The 15,130-nt window shown below is 39.1% G+C and overlaps 1 long non-coding RNA gene across 1 annotated transcript; it reads right to left on the reverse strand.

Annotated features, from left to right (window-relative positions):
• Window positions 1–13,287: 13,287 nt before the first annotated feature.
• On the reverse strand, window positions 13,288–14,851 carry LOC311605293. Its single transcript, XR_014781884.1, has 3 exons — window positions 14,598–14,851; window positions 13,890–14,061; window positions 13,288–13,485 (listed from the first exon to the last, which is right to left on the reverse strand). It is a non-coding gene; the product is annotated as an uncharacterized lncRNA (long non-coding RNA).
• Window positions 14,852–15,130: the final 279 nt, after the last annotated feature.

Genomic DNA, 15,130 nt, shown 5'->3' on the forward strand with positions numbered 1-15,130 from the left:
GATTTGTGGATAGGTACTATTTGAATTTGTTTTTGTCATTGAATATTTTGTTTTCTCCATCAATGGTTATTGCTAGTTTCTCTGGGTACAGTAGTCTGGCCTGGCATCAGGATCCCTCTCCAGGCCCTTCTGGCTTTATTGTATCTGCTGAGAAGTTGGGTGTAATTCTGATAGGTTTGCCATTGTATGTTACATTGCCTTTTTCTCTTGCTGCTTTTAATATTCTTTCTTTGTTCTGTATATTTTGTGTTTTTATTATTATGTGTCAGGAAGATTTTCTTTTCTAGTCTATTCTGTTTGGTGTTCTGTAGGCCTCTTTTATGTTTATATGCATCTCCTTTTTTAAATTTGGGAAATTTTCTTCTATGATTTTGTTGAAGATATTTTATGCACCTTGGAGTGGGGTCTCTTCTCTTTCCTCGATGCCTATTATTCTCAGGTTTCATCTTTTCGTGGTGTCCTTGATTTCTTGGATATTTTGTGTCAGAAAATTTTCAAATTTAGCATTGTCTTTGATGGTTGCTTTGAGTTCTACAATTGTATCTTCTAGTCCCCAGATTCGTTCCTCCATTTCTTGGATTCTATTAGTGAAGCCTACTTCTGTGTTGCTTACTTTCTTATCTAAGGTCTCTTGTTCCTGGTTTTCTTCCGTCTGTCTTTTATCACTGTTTACATTTTCATCTTCAGATCTTGAATTATTTTATTTATTTCATTCATCTGGTTGCTGGTATTTTCCTGAATTTTTTTCCAGCACCTCTCTATAGGCTTCTTTTATGACTTCCACCTGTTGGATGCATCTTCCTACATTTGATTATGGATTTTATTCGTTTCCTCCATTATCATCTTCAATACTAAGGATCTGAGGTCATTTTCTTGTATTTCGATTGTGTATGAGTTCTCTGGTTACTTCCTTTGGGATAGCTGGGATCTGGGGATGATGAGTTGTTTTGGTTTTTGTTGTTTGCATTCTTAGACGTTCCTTTAGTCATCTTGCTTTCTCTGGCATTGTGTGGTAGCTTCTGGTTTTATTCACTGATCATTGAGAGTGGGTAGTTGGTGAGTGATCCCTGTGGGGATCAGGGAGTTCTTCAAGGAACAGGCAGGAGACCTGGATCGTTTGCTCCAGGCGACCTGCTCCAGGATACTTTGTTCTACACCTTAAGCTCCTGACTGGGTCAGCAGAGGTAGGCTTCTGCCTGATTCCATTCATGCTACTGAGGGGATTAAGACTAGCTGTGCTGGGGGCCGCTGGTTAATTTTCTGTCCCAACCCCTGGGGGCAATCCAGCCTCTCCCAAGTGTGTAGGAGACTAGGGCTTTATCTGCCCAACTGTCCAGGCCTGGACTGCCATGGTCCACAGACAGGTTCCTGCCTTGATCAGTCTACATAGCCAACCAACCGAGAATGCGCACTTTTGGCGGCTCAGTCCCACTGAGCCAAGGCTGCAATTCAGACACCCTTCCAGACCTCCGGGCTGTCCAGCTTCTCCCAGGAGCATGGGAGTCCCTGCCATGCCATGAGGACTGTCACGGCTGGGTTTTTTTCAGCCCAAATTTTCAGGCTTGGTCTGCTGAGGTCAGCTGCCTGGCTCTGGCCAGACCTGCCCAGACCGCAGATGCTGTTTTGGGCCTGCCTGACTCCAGTTGGACTTCCCAGATCGCATTCTGTCTCTGGGTACTGTGGGCCTTGGGGAGGCCTTTGTGGCTCCCCATAGACTGGGGGTGGGGCTGGTAGGGTTGTCCAAGGACAGATTCACTTGTTTCCTTGAGCCTTTCCCAGGCCAGGTGTTCTGGTGTTCCACTGTCACACACACTGCGCCTGGGCTATAGAGGCCGGCTGGTGGGTTCTGTTCGAAAGTCTGGAGAGTGCGTTCAGGTCCTCCTTGGGCTGTTGTTTGGCTCAGGGTCAAGCCTGCATGTGGTCTGCACTGTGCAGGACCCCACTCACCTAGTGTTCTCCAATTCTTGCAGTCTGTGGCTCCCAATCTGGTACCAGGTCTCCATGCAGTAGATCAGATACAGTGCGTGATAGGCACTGCCATCTCTGAACTCTCCATGCTATTTTTTATAAGTCTGGCTTATTTCATTTAATATAATGATCTCTAGTTCCATCCATTTTCCTGGAAATGTGACAATTTCATTATTCTTTATGGACAAATAAAATTTCATTCTTTCTATGTACCACATTTCCTTCTCGTGGATACATTCATCTAATCGTAGACATCTAGGCTAACCCTATTTCTTAGTCATTGGGAGTATTGCAGTGATAAACATAATAAACATTTCCAAGTATCTGTGCTATGTTGTCTTGGAGTGCTATATACCCAGGAGGCTTATTGCTGAATCATATTGTAATTCTATATTTGCATAATAATATAGTGATTTAAAATTTTATTGGGACCTATGTGTGTCTATGTGTGTATATCTCAGGTATGCTCAGGTTCTCATGGAGGCCAAAAGAGGGTGTGGGATCCCCTGGAGCTGCAGTTACAAGTGGTGGTGAGCTGCCCAATGTGGGTACTGGGATTTGAACTCTGCTCCTTTGGAAGGGCCATAAACTCTCTTAACTGCTGAGTCATGTCTCCAGGCTCCATAATGACTGTGCCTATTTATATACCCACAAACAGTGTGCAGAGTTTTTTTTTTCCCTCAAATTCTCACTAGATTTTGTTATCATTTGTTTTTCTGGTGATAGACATTGTGACTGCAGGGACATAGAATAAGCACTTGCAATTTGCATTCCCTGAGTGGCTAAGGATGTTTAACACCTTTTCAAATATCTAATGGCTATGTGTAGTTCTTTGAGAAGTGTTTACTCAATTCATCAGTGAATCTGTCAATTGTATAAGTTCTTGTTTTGATGTGGCTTGTCTTCTGCTGCTAAATCTTATACTTCATTATGGATTCTGGATATTAATCCCTTATTTGAGAGCTAGACGGAAACGACATTTTTCCATACTATTTGCAATCTTTTGACTCTGGTGATTGTTTCTTTTCATATGCAGATTATAAATTACTTGTGGTCTCATTTATCATTTTCTCATTCTGTAAATGGATAATTTTCCCAGCAAAATTTGTTAAAGAGTTTGCCTTCCTGACAATTTTGATAACTTTGTCTAATATTAGGGCACTGTTGCTGAGGAGTGGGCATATTTCTAGGTAAGCTATATTTTTATCTACATACATGTACATTTTTATTCCATTCACGTGCTAATTTTGTTAACCCAGCTTTACAGTATAGTTTGACATTAAGTATTGTGATGCCTTCAGTGTTAACTCTTTCTACTTCACATTGCTTGGCAATTTGGGGACTTTTGTATTTCCACATCTATTTCTATTTCTGTGATGACATTGGAATTGTGATGGTTTTTCTGTGAATCTGTACATTATTCTGATAGGACATTTATTTTTACAATACTAATTCCTCAAATTCATGAGCACACTAGGCCTTTCACCCAAGGCATTCTTAAGTCTCTTAAAGGTTTTATTGTAGAAGTCTTTGCCCCCTCAGGTTCATTCATAGATATTTTAATATATATATATATATATATATATAATTATATATATATATATAATATATATAATTAATTTATTCATATTACATATCATTGTTATCCCATCCCTTGTATCCTCCCATTCTTCCCTACCTCCCACTTTCTCCCAACTCCCCTCCCCTATGGCTGTGACTGAGGGGGATTTCCTCCCCCTGTATATGCTCATAGGGTATCGAGTCTCTTCTTGGTAGCCTGCTATCCTTCCTCTGAGTGCCACTAGGCCTCCCCTTCCAGGGGGCATGGTCAAATATGGGGCACCAGAGTTCGTGTGAAAGTTGGTCCCCACTCTCCACTCAACTGTGGAGAATGTCCTGTCCATTCGCTAGATCTGGGTAGCGGTTTAAAGTTTACTTCCTGTATTGTCCTTGGCTGGTGCCATAGTTTGAGCAGGACCCTTGGGCCCAGATCTGCTGGTCATAGTGATATTTTTGTTTTAAATATATCATGAACAGATTTTTCCTGATTATTTTCTTGACATATTTGTTATTGGCATACAGAAAAGTTACAGAATTCCACATGTTAAATATATAGCCTGTTCCTTTGCTGAACATATTCATTAGTTCAAAGTGTTTTCTGGAGCTCATTGAGGTCTTTTAAATTATTAGAACCTTAAATTATTATTAAAGTATTATATCACCTGATTTCATTTGCTATCTGTATTTATTACACTTAACTTTAGCACTATATTTAAAGTGGAAGGAGTGAACACCTTTTTCTCTTTCCAGATTTTATAGTAAATTCTATCAGATTTTTGTTATGGGTTGCAAATGTTGACTATAGATTTTTTTATACACAGTCTATTATGTTTTGTTATATGCTACTCCTAGTTTCTATAGGTCTTGTATCATGAATGGATACTAACTAAACTTTGTCAAATATATTTTTGATCATATGATTTTCTTCCTTGACTCTATTGAAATGTTGTATTGAGTTTATTTACTTTACATTTTAAACAAAATATAAATTCCTGAAATAAAATAACCTTTATCATAGTATATGATCTTCTTGCTGTGTTATTGTATATAATCTTCAATAATTTATAGAATATTTGAGTCTATGTTCATATGTCTGTAGTTTAATTTTTTGTTGTACCTCTGGCTGTGGTGTCAGTGTAACACCTGCTTGGTTGTGTCGTTCCCATTTAATTTTTTAGATCAAATTAAGAAGCCTCAATGTAAATTTTTAATTAAATGTTAGAATATGGCCCTTAAATTTACCCAGTCCTGGACTTTTCTTTATGGAAAATTTCCTGTGCCAGAGAGAAATCTCACCAAAAGGGAAAGGTCCTAGCTGAAAGTAAGCAAGAAGGAGCAGCCATGGTTCTCAAGACTGTGACTGGAGGTACCTCCACCTCAACAGGTGCCAGAGAGTCAGTCTCTCAGACCCACTGAACCATTTACACTGAGCAGGAAGGCACGCTCAGCAACTGAACCAGTGTTGCATGTAGGAACGTAGTGATCAGGTAGCCACTTTTGGACCCTTGGTTTTGGTAGCCTGGGGACAGGAGTCCTAAAACCAGAAAAGGGGAAGGAATCCCAACCCCTGAGACAGGCATTAGGTGGAAATGTTACACTGTTGATTGACAGTACTTATTTGGATTCCATTTGACCTGAGAGGTGGATTTACTGTAGCTTACAAGAATGCTCTTAGTTTACAAAGGAAATAACTTTACACATGGTAGCATCACCGTTGTTTGCAATTTGTAGTGAAATACACATCGGAGCAAAATGTAATAGACACATACCTATATGTTATAGCATAGCAGAAACTTTGAAAAAAACTTTGGGTTAAAACCACGAATAGTCTTTTAGTTGAGCTTAGAAAAGGCAGAAGTCTCATGCATCTTTCCGACATCTGTGAAACAGTACCATGGGTGTTCTCAGGGAAAACTCCTGTAGAGCAGAAGGGCAAAAGCTCACTGGATCTTAATTTTTAGCAGTTGTACACGTCATAAAAGAGAGGCCCCTTCTTTCTATTCTGAATACTGGATGCCTATAAGGCAGGCACAATGTGAGACTTTTTAAAGTTGATACTTATGAGAGAAACCAAACGAAATTTAAAATCTTGAGCTCGGAACTGTGATAGTGGATTTATATAGTAGAATGTTTTTTTTTTAAAAAGAAAATTAGATTAATAAGTGAGAGATGCAGTGACTAAGGTCAAAGCTCTGAACAGTTGGATACAACAATAGCATAGCAACAGGAACAAATCTGAAACATTTTTCAATTTTTTTAGATATGGTAAATCATCTTTTAGACCTTCTAACCTTCATAACCTGCATTTACCAACCTTAAAACACCTTCTCAGAACCCCAGATGGCTTCTTAGAAGCTTTTCTTTTTATCTTAAACTTCTGTATCCTTATCTAATTATTTATCATGAGACACAGGTAAAATGGCTGTGAGCAGTCACTGTCCTTTAGCAAAAGGAATGATAAAAGGTTGCATCTGAGATATTTTTTAAAATTTGGTAACAAAGTAGACTATATCTAAGCCTAAAAGTAGCAGCCCTAGGAGTGAGACTTAAGGCCTGGTCCTCTGCAAATAGGGAAGACTGAGAAGGCATCTATAGCCCCCCATTACAAAAGTTGGCAATTTGTCTCTGGGACCCGATTATGAGGTTAAAACAGACTTGCAGTGTGACCTTGGGCTCAGCAAGGTCTCTGAATCTAGGATTCATCTGTTGTCCACCAGGCCAAGATCTTCAAAGGCTGGAAGTGAATGGTGCTTGTGCTGTTTGAACCTCCAGTGACAGAGCACAGACGACAACCCTGTATAGGAGCATTTTGACTCCCAGAGGTAAGTCTGCCAGCAGGCAGAACATGGCTTGTTAAGGCAGCTATGCGATCAGTGTCCCTTCCTAGCTGCATTTGAAACAGGTCTTTGGCAGAGTTGACTCAAACTGGACTAAGGTGGGAGGGAGCATCAAAGACCTCCATTTCCTCTGGGGGGCAATCAGATAGCCTTATGGCAGCTGCCAAGGTCTGGATCATAGTTTTCTGCTGTAGCTGAGCCTGTTGGGAAGGTTCCTCTTGGGATTTACAAACTTTAAAAACCATTTTAAACAATTCCTATATGGGGGTTCAGGGGCCATCATAAGCACTTTAGATAAGATAGTAGTGAGACTATCTTCAGAATATTTAGATAGACAAACTTTGTTTTTAGTTACTTTTGTTTAACTTTGAAGATATGTATAAAATGCTAGATAAAGTTTAATACTGTAATCAATAAAATGTCTATGGCTTATCTTAATCACTAAAGACTAAGACTTTAGGTTTCATCTCTGTTAGGCTGCAACCCTTAAAAAACATAAACACAGTGGATAAACAGAGGACATTACATTTTCTGTATTATTTAGCTTATAAAATACTTATATAAGTCTAAGGCTCTATTGATATATATCATTATCCTGTTTAGAAAACAAGGCTAATCATGGTTCTAAAGCAGTGAATTTTAACCCTTTGAGAATGAAGGTAGGTCATAATAACCAAGTTCTAACATTGTAAACAAAATGAATGTTTCCAGTATTAATATTTTTCAATGTAAAGTTGTTTTCGGAATTACCTATTTCTAGAGTTGTCAATACAGTAGAGCAGTAGGGAACAAATTTAAAACTGCATTTGAACTTATTATACTGAAGTCATTTTCCAAGAAGTCTATAGGTGAACCTAGGGCTGCTGCTGGTGGGAGAAAAAACATTTGTTAATTCATCTAAGAACTAATGAAGACATAAGTAGTTAGACATACATTTTAATTAGTTTGTTTATCTTAATTCATCCTTATAATATTAGAATTTTACCATTATATAAAAACATTTTGAACCAGAGTTGAATCATATATATACAGCATGCTATAAAAATATAAGCTTAAACTTCTATAAAAATCCACATCACTTTAGAGCAAGACTTATTGTTTTCTTAGTATAAAAGAAGATAAACAGAGTTAATTATGACTAATAAATTCTATAAATGATGCTTCATATCATGTCATTATAAGATTGTAGAGTTATATGGCAGGTCATTTAAAATATCGGTGTTACTATACATGTTACAAATACTTATGGTCTAGATGAGAGTTTGAACTTAAGTTTTAAACATTTCACCCAATCAACAAATTAGAAATCCTTAGATATATAGTATAATTTTAAATGTTTATGTTTTTGGTTTTGGGTTTTTTTTTTTTTTGTTTTTTGTTTTTTTTTTTTTTTTGAAAGCAGGAAACAATATCAGAGAGGTTTTTTTTTTTAATTTTATTTTTAAGAGTTGGAAAGCAGAGTTTTAGAGATAATAGTAGAACTTAAGCTTTTAATGAGGCCAGATTTTTGTTTTCATTTTTTAAAACAGAGAAGCAATTAAAGAGAGGGATAGAGTTTGATTTGGCTCCTGAAGGCTAGCTGCCAGATTGTGGGATGGGGCCATTGGCCAAGAGGGCGAAGGGCAGGAATTGGAGAAGAAAGAAATAGGAAATCACTTTTTATTTTATGGATCACTCTTAGTGTCGTTGAATAACATAAAACCCTTGAGGTCAGATTTTGGGTGTAGAGGCTGGAGGATTTTGAAAAGGGGAGAATGTTAAGAAACGTTTCCTAGGAATGAGAAAGGGGAAATGGAGTGTCCCTGCCGCTGGAGTGATGGGCATCCCCAGGACTCAGGTGGAACTGATCCTGGACCAAGTGACTAATGGTTCTTCAACCAAACAGCATGGCAGGTCAGGGGCTTAGCCTAGCTAAGCTGGAGAAACTCGGTGCCTGGTAGTAGGGCTTTAGCAGCAGTAAGGCCAAGTTCCCATAGAGGGACTATCATCCTCAGGAAAGGATAGACGCAGATAGGCAGCTTCAGAGCGGATGTAGGAAGTGTACAACAGTCCTTCAGCTCCTCCAAGTGACTGCAGTTTTGCAGCTCTGAAAACAGTGGGATGGAAGAAAACAACGGGACAGAAGTAAGGTATTGAAAGCAGCTGGCAGCAGCAAACCAAGATGGCTGCCAGTCGTGTGCCTGACCTCTTTATCCCAAAATTAACATGGCGTCCCACCATGTGTTTGTTGTGTGTGCTGTGGTGGCACTGCACCCAGGATCGAGCAACCCAGGGGCCCCAGGGCATGCATCTGCATGTGTGGCATGGCCTAGTGGCAGTGATCCAACTAAAAATCCCTCCTCATGAGGCGGGGCTCCTGGGGCCAGCCAATATCTAGTGGGTGATGGTTTAAAAATGTGTATGTAGTGGGGCTGAGGTGGGGCCATGGACAGTGGGCTATTGCTAACCTCACAGTAGTAACAGTAGATGGGTTTGCTGAAACGATCAATTTCAGCAGACGAAAGTGCTGGTGTTTTTGAAAGGTCCTGGTCTGTGGCACTGAGAGAGAAAGGAAATCTGTAAAGGGAATGGGATTCCGACATGCCAAATACTACCATAAGAGTCACACGACTTTCAGCACCAATGTTACGATATATAAATTACAGGCTGTGCAAAACTGTGCAACAGGTTTGGAACAAAGGCGTTCGTTATTGTGAGAAGGGAAGGGGAGAGAAGATAGAGTCTGAGTGAGCCATGAGAGAGATGAAGATACAAAGTTGGAGAGAGACAGACAGAGAATCCGAAGGACAACGGGATAGGCAGAGAGATTGAGAGAGAGAGAGAGAGAGAGAGAGAGAGAGAGAGAGAGAGAGAGAGAGAGAGAGAGAGAGAGAGGAGGTGGCAGGTTGGTCCTTTTACTGGCAGCTGCAAGTGATGACATCAGAGTTTGCTAGACAGCCTAGAGGCAGGCTAGTGGATCACTTGTGAACTAATAGTTTTAACCTCATTGCTTATTATTAATCTGTTTTAGTTGTGTGCTTTCTTGATTTTAAAAGGTCTTGCATGAGCAGGAATTAATCTACTTTCAGATTTTTCAGTGTTTTAAAATATGTTTTTTCAAGTATTCCTAGTAATTCTTAGCATTTCTCACAAGATCTGTTCTAGTCTACCCCTTTTCAATTTTAATTTCATGATTTGAGACTGTATGCTTTTTAATTTATTCAGATTACATCTAAATTGTTATCCCATCACTTGTATCCTCACATTTCTCCCTCCCTCCTGCTTTCACCCTATTCCCCTCCCCTACGTCTATGACCTAGGGGGACCTCCTCCCCCACTATGTTGCCATAGGCTAACAAGTCTCATCTTGGTAGCCTGCTTATTGTTTCTTCGAGTGCCACCAGACCTCCCCACCACTTTGGAAATCTATTTGGCGCTTTCTCAAAAACTGGGAATAGGGCTTCCTCAAGACCCAGCTATTCCACTCCTTGGAATATACCCAGAAAGTTCTCCACTACACAACAAGGACATATGCTTAACCGTGTCCATAGCGACCTTATTCATAATAGCCAGAGTCTGGAAACAGCCAAAATGTCCCTCAGTTGAAGAATGGAAAAAGAAACTGTGGTACATTTACACTATGGAATACTACTCAGATATTAAAAACAAAGAAATCCAGAAATTTGTGGACAAATGGATAGAACTAGAAATGATCATACTGAATGAGTTAATGCAGAAGCAGAAAGACTCACATGGTATATACTCACTTATAATTGGGCACTAGCCCAAAAGGCAGGTCCCATGAAAGTCTTCACTTACTAGGAGAATGTGATAGATGTGGGACTCTAGGTAAGAGAAATATAGGAGAACGGGAAAATAGAAGGATACAGAGGGTCCTAGAAACCTACAGGAAGAACATCATGATGGGTGGATTGGGTCCCAGGGGTGTCTGCTCAAACTACTGCACTAACCAAAGACAACACAATAGTAAACATTGAACTCCTACTCTCACTAGCCAATGGACAGGGCATTCTCCACAATTATGTGGAGAGCGGGGGCTGACTCTGTATGTTATTCTTTTTGTCAGTTTGTCTATGAGTTTGTCAGGCTTGTTTACTTACTGAAAGAAACACTTTTTGATTGATTATATACATTACCTTTTTAATCTTTATTTCATTAATTTGTACCTTATTATTATTGTTTTTATTTCCTATACCTTTTTTCTTAGCTTTCTCTCTTTTTTGTTTTGTTTTGTTTTTATTTTTTTGCTTTGTTTTTGGTAAGAGCTTGAGTTACATACAATACATAATTAGCTATTTGGTATTCTTCTGGGTATATTACAGTAGAAGGACGCATAACTATAAGCTTCTTTCTTAAAATAGCCTTTTGTGTCTTTTGGAAATGTTCTCTGCTGTTGTTCTTTCATTGTCATTTGACTTTAGGGACTTTTGGTATCTCCTCTTTTTCTCCAATGACTCACTTCTCATTTAAGTGAATATCATTTTGTCTCCAAGCATTTCCTTTGCTTGTCTTTGCAGTCTTATTCCATTATGATGAGATAAAATTGTCACCTTTTGGTCAAGCTGTCATATCTTGTCTGCTAGATGTAGGATCTAAGGACCTGAATGAATAGAGCTAATGACAGTCAAGTGCTGTACGCAACCTTACTTCAGTTTCAGTGCACTTTTATAGGTGAATGTAACAAAAAAAGCAATGACTCAAGGAAGGCTGTTTAAATTCAGAAAAACATGCAAAATAAATGCCAGCACATACTAAATATTAGCAGAATAGCCCTTTCCCCAGAACTTTCTCAGGACAGACCAATTTAAACACAACTGCCTGGAATGTACTATAGATTATATCTGGGATAACATAAAAGCAAAACAGATGGCCATATGCAGATTCAGGGTTCTATAGCTATGATCAACAAGAATAAACATATCTTATAAATCAAATGTAAATGTTTGTCATTAGAGTCAAGAAATCATGTATAAGAACAGTCCAGGGCATTCTCCACAGATGAGTGAAGAGTGGGGACTGACTTTCACAGGAACTCTGGTGACCCATATTTGATCATGTCCCCTTGATGGGGAGGCCCAGTGGCACTCAGGGGAAGGACAGCAGGCTACCTGGAGGGAAATAGGGTGAAAATGGGAGGGAGGGAGGAATGGGAGGATAGAAGGGATAGGATAACAATTGAGATGTAATATGAATGAATTAATAAATAAATAAATTAAAAAAAAGAACAGTCCAGGGAACAAATGCACTTGAGATAAAAAGCCCTCTGCCTTTTCTCCTGGGGCCTCTCACATGGTCCCACAATGCATTGTTTACCATGCATCATTCTTTTGACCGTGTTCTGACATATCCAGTGTCCCCTTTGAAAAAAATTTTGTGGTACTTATTCCTGTTCAGAGCCATAAAAATCCAGAGAGAAATACGAAAAGACATGTGATAAGTGCAATGCTATGTGCAAGAACATTGATGCTTTGCCATCAGGAACAAGGATCCATGCCTTGAAAAGTAGTCACAATTCTCTTCTCTATTTCTTGTCCTGAAATTCCAGGAAACTATTCACAAAATAAAGAATTTCTTCATGGTACTCAGTGGTCTAGTTTTTTATACTTACCATATGGGATAGGTTGATAGTCACATGTAAGACTGAGTATCCTGAAAATGCTGGGAATCTGGAGCAATAGGTCATATTGTGGCAAATTTAAACATTAATGTAAATAATGCAGTAACAAAGGTACAATAAAAAGTAGTCTACAGTCCCTCCTTTCATTTTTTAAGAGTTGTCTCTTAAGGATGGAATATGTATGTTCTATAAATGCTTGATCCTGTGGGTTATAAGAAATTCCAATGATATGTTGAATTTGCCATTCATCACAGAAATTCTTTAAATTCATCGTAGTAAAAACAGTGCAGCTGCCTGTTTGAGAATACTCATTTGGAGGAGGGTAATATATCTAATTTTGAACATTTAATACTTAATATTTTATCATGTAAGGCTTGACCATCAGTGCTTAAACTTTCATGTAACCATCTTTGATTAGGGAATAAAATGTTTAGCAATTGAAGCATCCATCATTGACATGAACAGGAATGTTATTCTTCCCAAGAGGCAAAGTGAAGCATAGGAAGATGAGGCACACATGCCCAGTATTGTCGCAGCAATAACTGATGCATACAATAGAAAGAAAATAGCAGAAACAGCAATTTTGCCACTCTCCCCTTTCCCTGAGATTTCATCACCTTTTCTCCTTATTTAGTTATTGGCATAACGTTCTTGTGGACTGTGTACAGTTTACCCTTGTTCATTCAAATGCCGACTTCTCTACTCCACTATTTGGATCAATCCAGACATTGTGTTGTGATGTTTATTCTAAGTATCTCCAGTTTGAAGTGTGTATAAACATGTCACCATTTTTTTCTCTGTGTTGTCAATAAAAACAAATTATCCAATGCTGAGCAATAACAGAGAACAGGGTGGGACATCCTGATCTGGTGAAGGGAGGAGAAAGAGGAGGAAGGAAAGGATAGAGCCAGGAGGAGAAGATCAGGAAACATCAGGAGAAATGAGCCGGACCTAGGATATAAGTAAAAAGCTAATATAAAGTGGAAAACCAGAATGAGAGGAACCTATAATAGCATGGAGGTTTAAAATGGGTTAATTATTGCACAATACTGTAGTACTATAGGCTAATTAAATAGATCCTGGTTTCTCTGTGTGATTATTTTGGTATAAAGCTGGTTAAGGAGTAACTGCTGATTTCACTAAAATAATAATTCAATATTAAATGTTAATTATCATGCAACAGTAATTTTTCAGTTTTTAAATTTTTATTATTTAATTAATTTATTCAGATTGCATCTCAATTGTTTTGCCCTCACTTATATCCACCCGTTCCTCCCTCCCTCCCTCTCTCACCATATTCCCCTTCCCTAGGTCTATGACCAAGTTAGTAATTTTTTTATCTGAGTCATTTTTGGTAGAGAGGCTCTATTCTTTCGGTTTGATAACTCCATTGTGCCATTTTCTCCCTTCTTTGGGTGTAGCCTCTGCAGACAATTCAAAACATCTTTCCATCTTCCACGGGTCCAGTCCATCATTTAGGTAACCACAGTGTTGTTTCAGCACCTTGCAAGGGAAAAACACAAACATAGTGAATTACTGGAGGTGGGTCATTCATTGGCCAGACATAACACCTTTTGAAAGGACTATGATCTTGAGTTATTTTGCTTGTTTGTTGTTTAGGAGGGCCCCAACACTTTGTGTTTAATTTGAACATATTGAACATTCACCAGCAGCATCCTCATTTTTAGTTTTTCTTCTTTGCACACTAAGAGCCTTAGGTGGTCATGCTCAATATTACAACATGTGGCCTATGCAGGTTCTCTCAAACTCCAAAAATCCCCAACTAATATAATTTGGCGTAGCTACTCTTTGAATATGGGATTTCTTCCATGTACTTTTGGGGTATGGGAAGCATGGAAAGCACTGGGATATCGTCTTCACAATCTGAAAACATTCTAAATACTAACCATTTGCTTGAGGATATGCAGTTGTGGTTCTCAAATATGCGATGTGAATGTTAGAGCTGTGAAGGTTCAGACGGCTGAGATGAACCATCATCTGCCTCCACGTGTTCGGCTTCCAGTTACTGGCTATCTGGCTCTCAATAGCTTCCTCTCTGGACTGCTTCTAAACCTGGGGCTGTAGCAGATGAAAGTCAGTCCCCGTATAGCTTTCCCGTTGTAAGGCCCCTTGGCAGGTCAGTTTCAAACAACAGGTTCTCTTCTCAAGATGACATGTAGGCCTTACTCTCCAAGTCAAAGAGAATTCTTCTTCACTGCTGACCCATTTTACCAGAGGAATTGCTCCCTGTCAAACCAAAACCTACAGCTGAACTTGAGGCTTGTGGGACTTGTGAGCTTAGTGTCTTTTCAGCAGACTTACATTTTGGAGGAATCTTTGGCTTTTCTCCTTCCCTGCAGAGAGCCATAGGGCTGAAGCTGTTTGGGCCTTGCCTTCTTTTGTGCTCATTGCTTGTTCTTTCCTCCTACAATTTTCATTGTTTTTAGTTCTATGAATTTATGAAGCATTTCCTCGCTTTGTTATCCAGATTTCCTTTTTTCTTTTTCTGAATATTCTCCTTCTCCAGCTCACAGAGGGAACTTGTACTCTATCATCTTATTTAGAAGTCTACATATGATTTGTAAATTAAAAATACAAAACTTTATTATACTTACTAGTCTTGGATGCTAGCTTGTTATTGTTCAAAATGGCATGGCTTGTAGCAGTTATGATATGCAGAGATTTATTGAGGGAAGGGAAAGAGAGAGGAGTTAGGGCCTGGGTGAGCCATGAGAGTAGGGAGAAGCAAGAGACAGAGAGACAGTGAGAGGTGGGTATCTTAGAGAAAGTGCAAGAGAGAAGTGCAAGAGTAAGAGAGAGATGGATGGCGAGTTTTTAGTTTTATATCCTGGGCTTCTGGCATACCCCGGTGGTGGGCAGCTTGTGATGATGTCAGAGGTTGCTAAGCAACCTAGAAGCAGATCAGGTTGGCTAGCCGACTAGCAGATTTGCTCGTAGGCTAACACGTTTACGCTATCTGTCTGAAATGAGTATGCTGTGGTAAGCTTAGTTATGAAGACTGGTCTGCAGATGGTTTCAGCATTGTTTGTTGAAGCAGAAAAACCTTTTTCGTAGTCCGACTCTTCTTAGTGATGGCCATGCAAGAACCGAAGATCTTCTTCTAAATCTTGGAGAGATCTAATCATTA

Source organism: Acomys minous (assembly GCF_964271855.1).
Source record: "Acomys minous genome assembly, chromosome: 9".
In the NCBI taxonomy this organism is placed as follows: Eukaryota; Metazoa; Chordata; class Mammalia; order Rodentia; family Muridae; genus Acomys; species Acomys minous.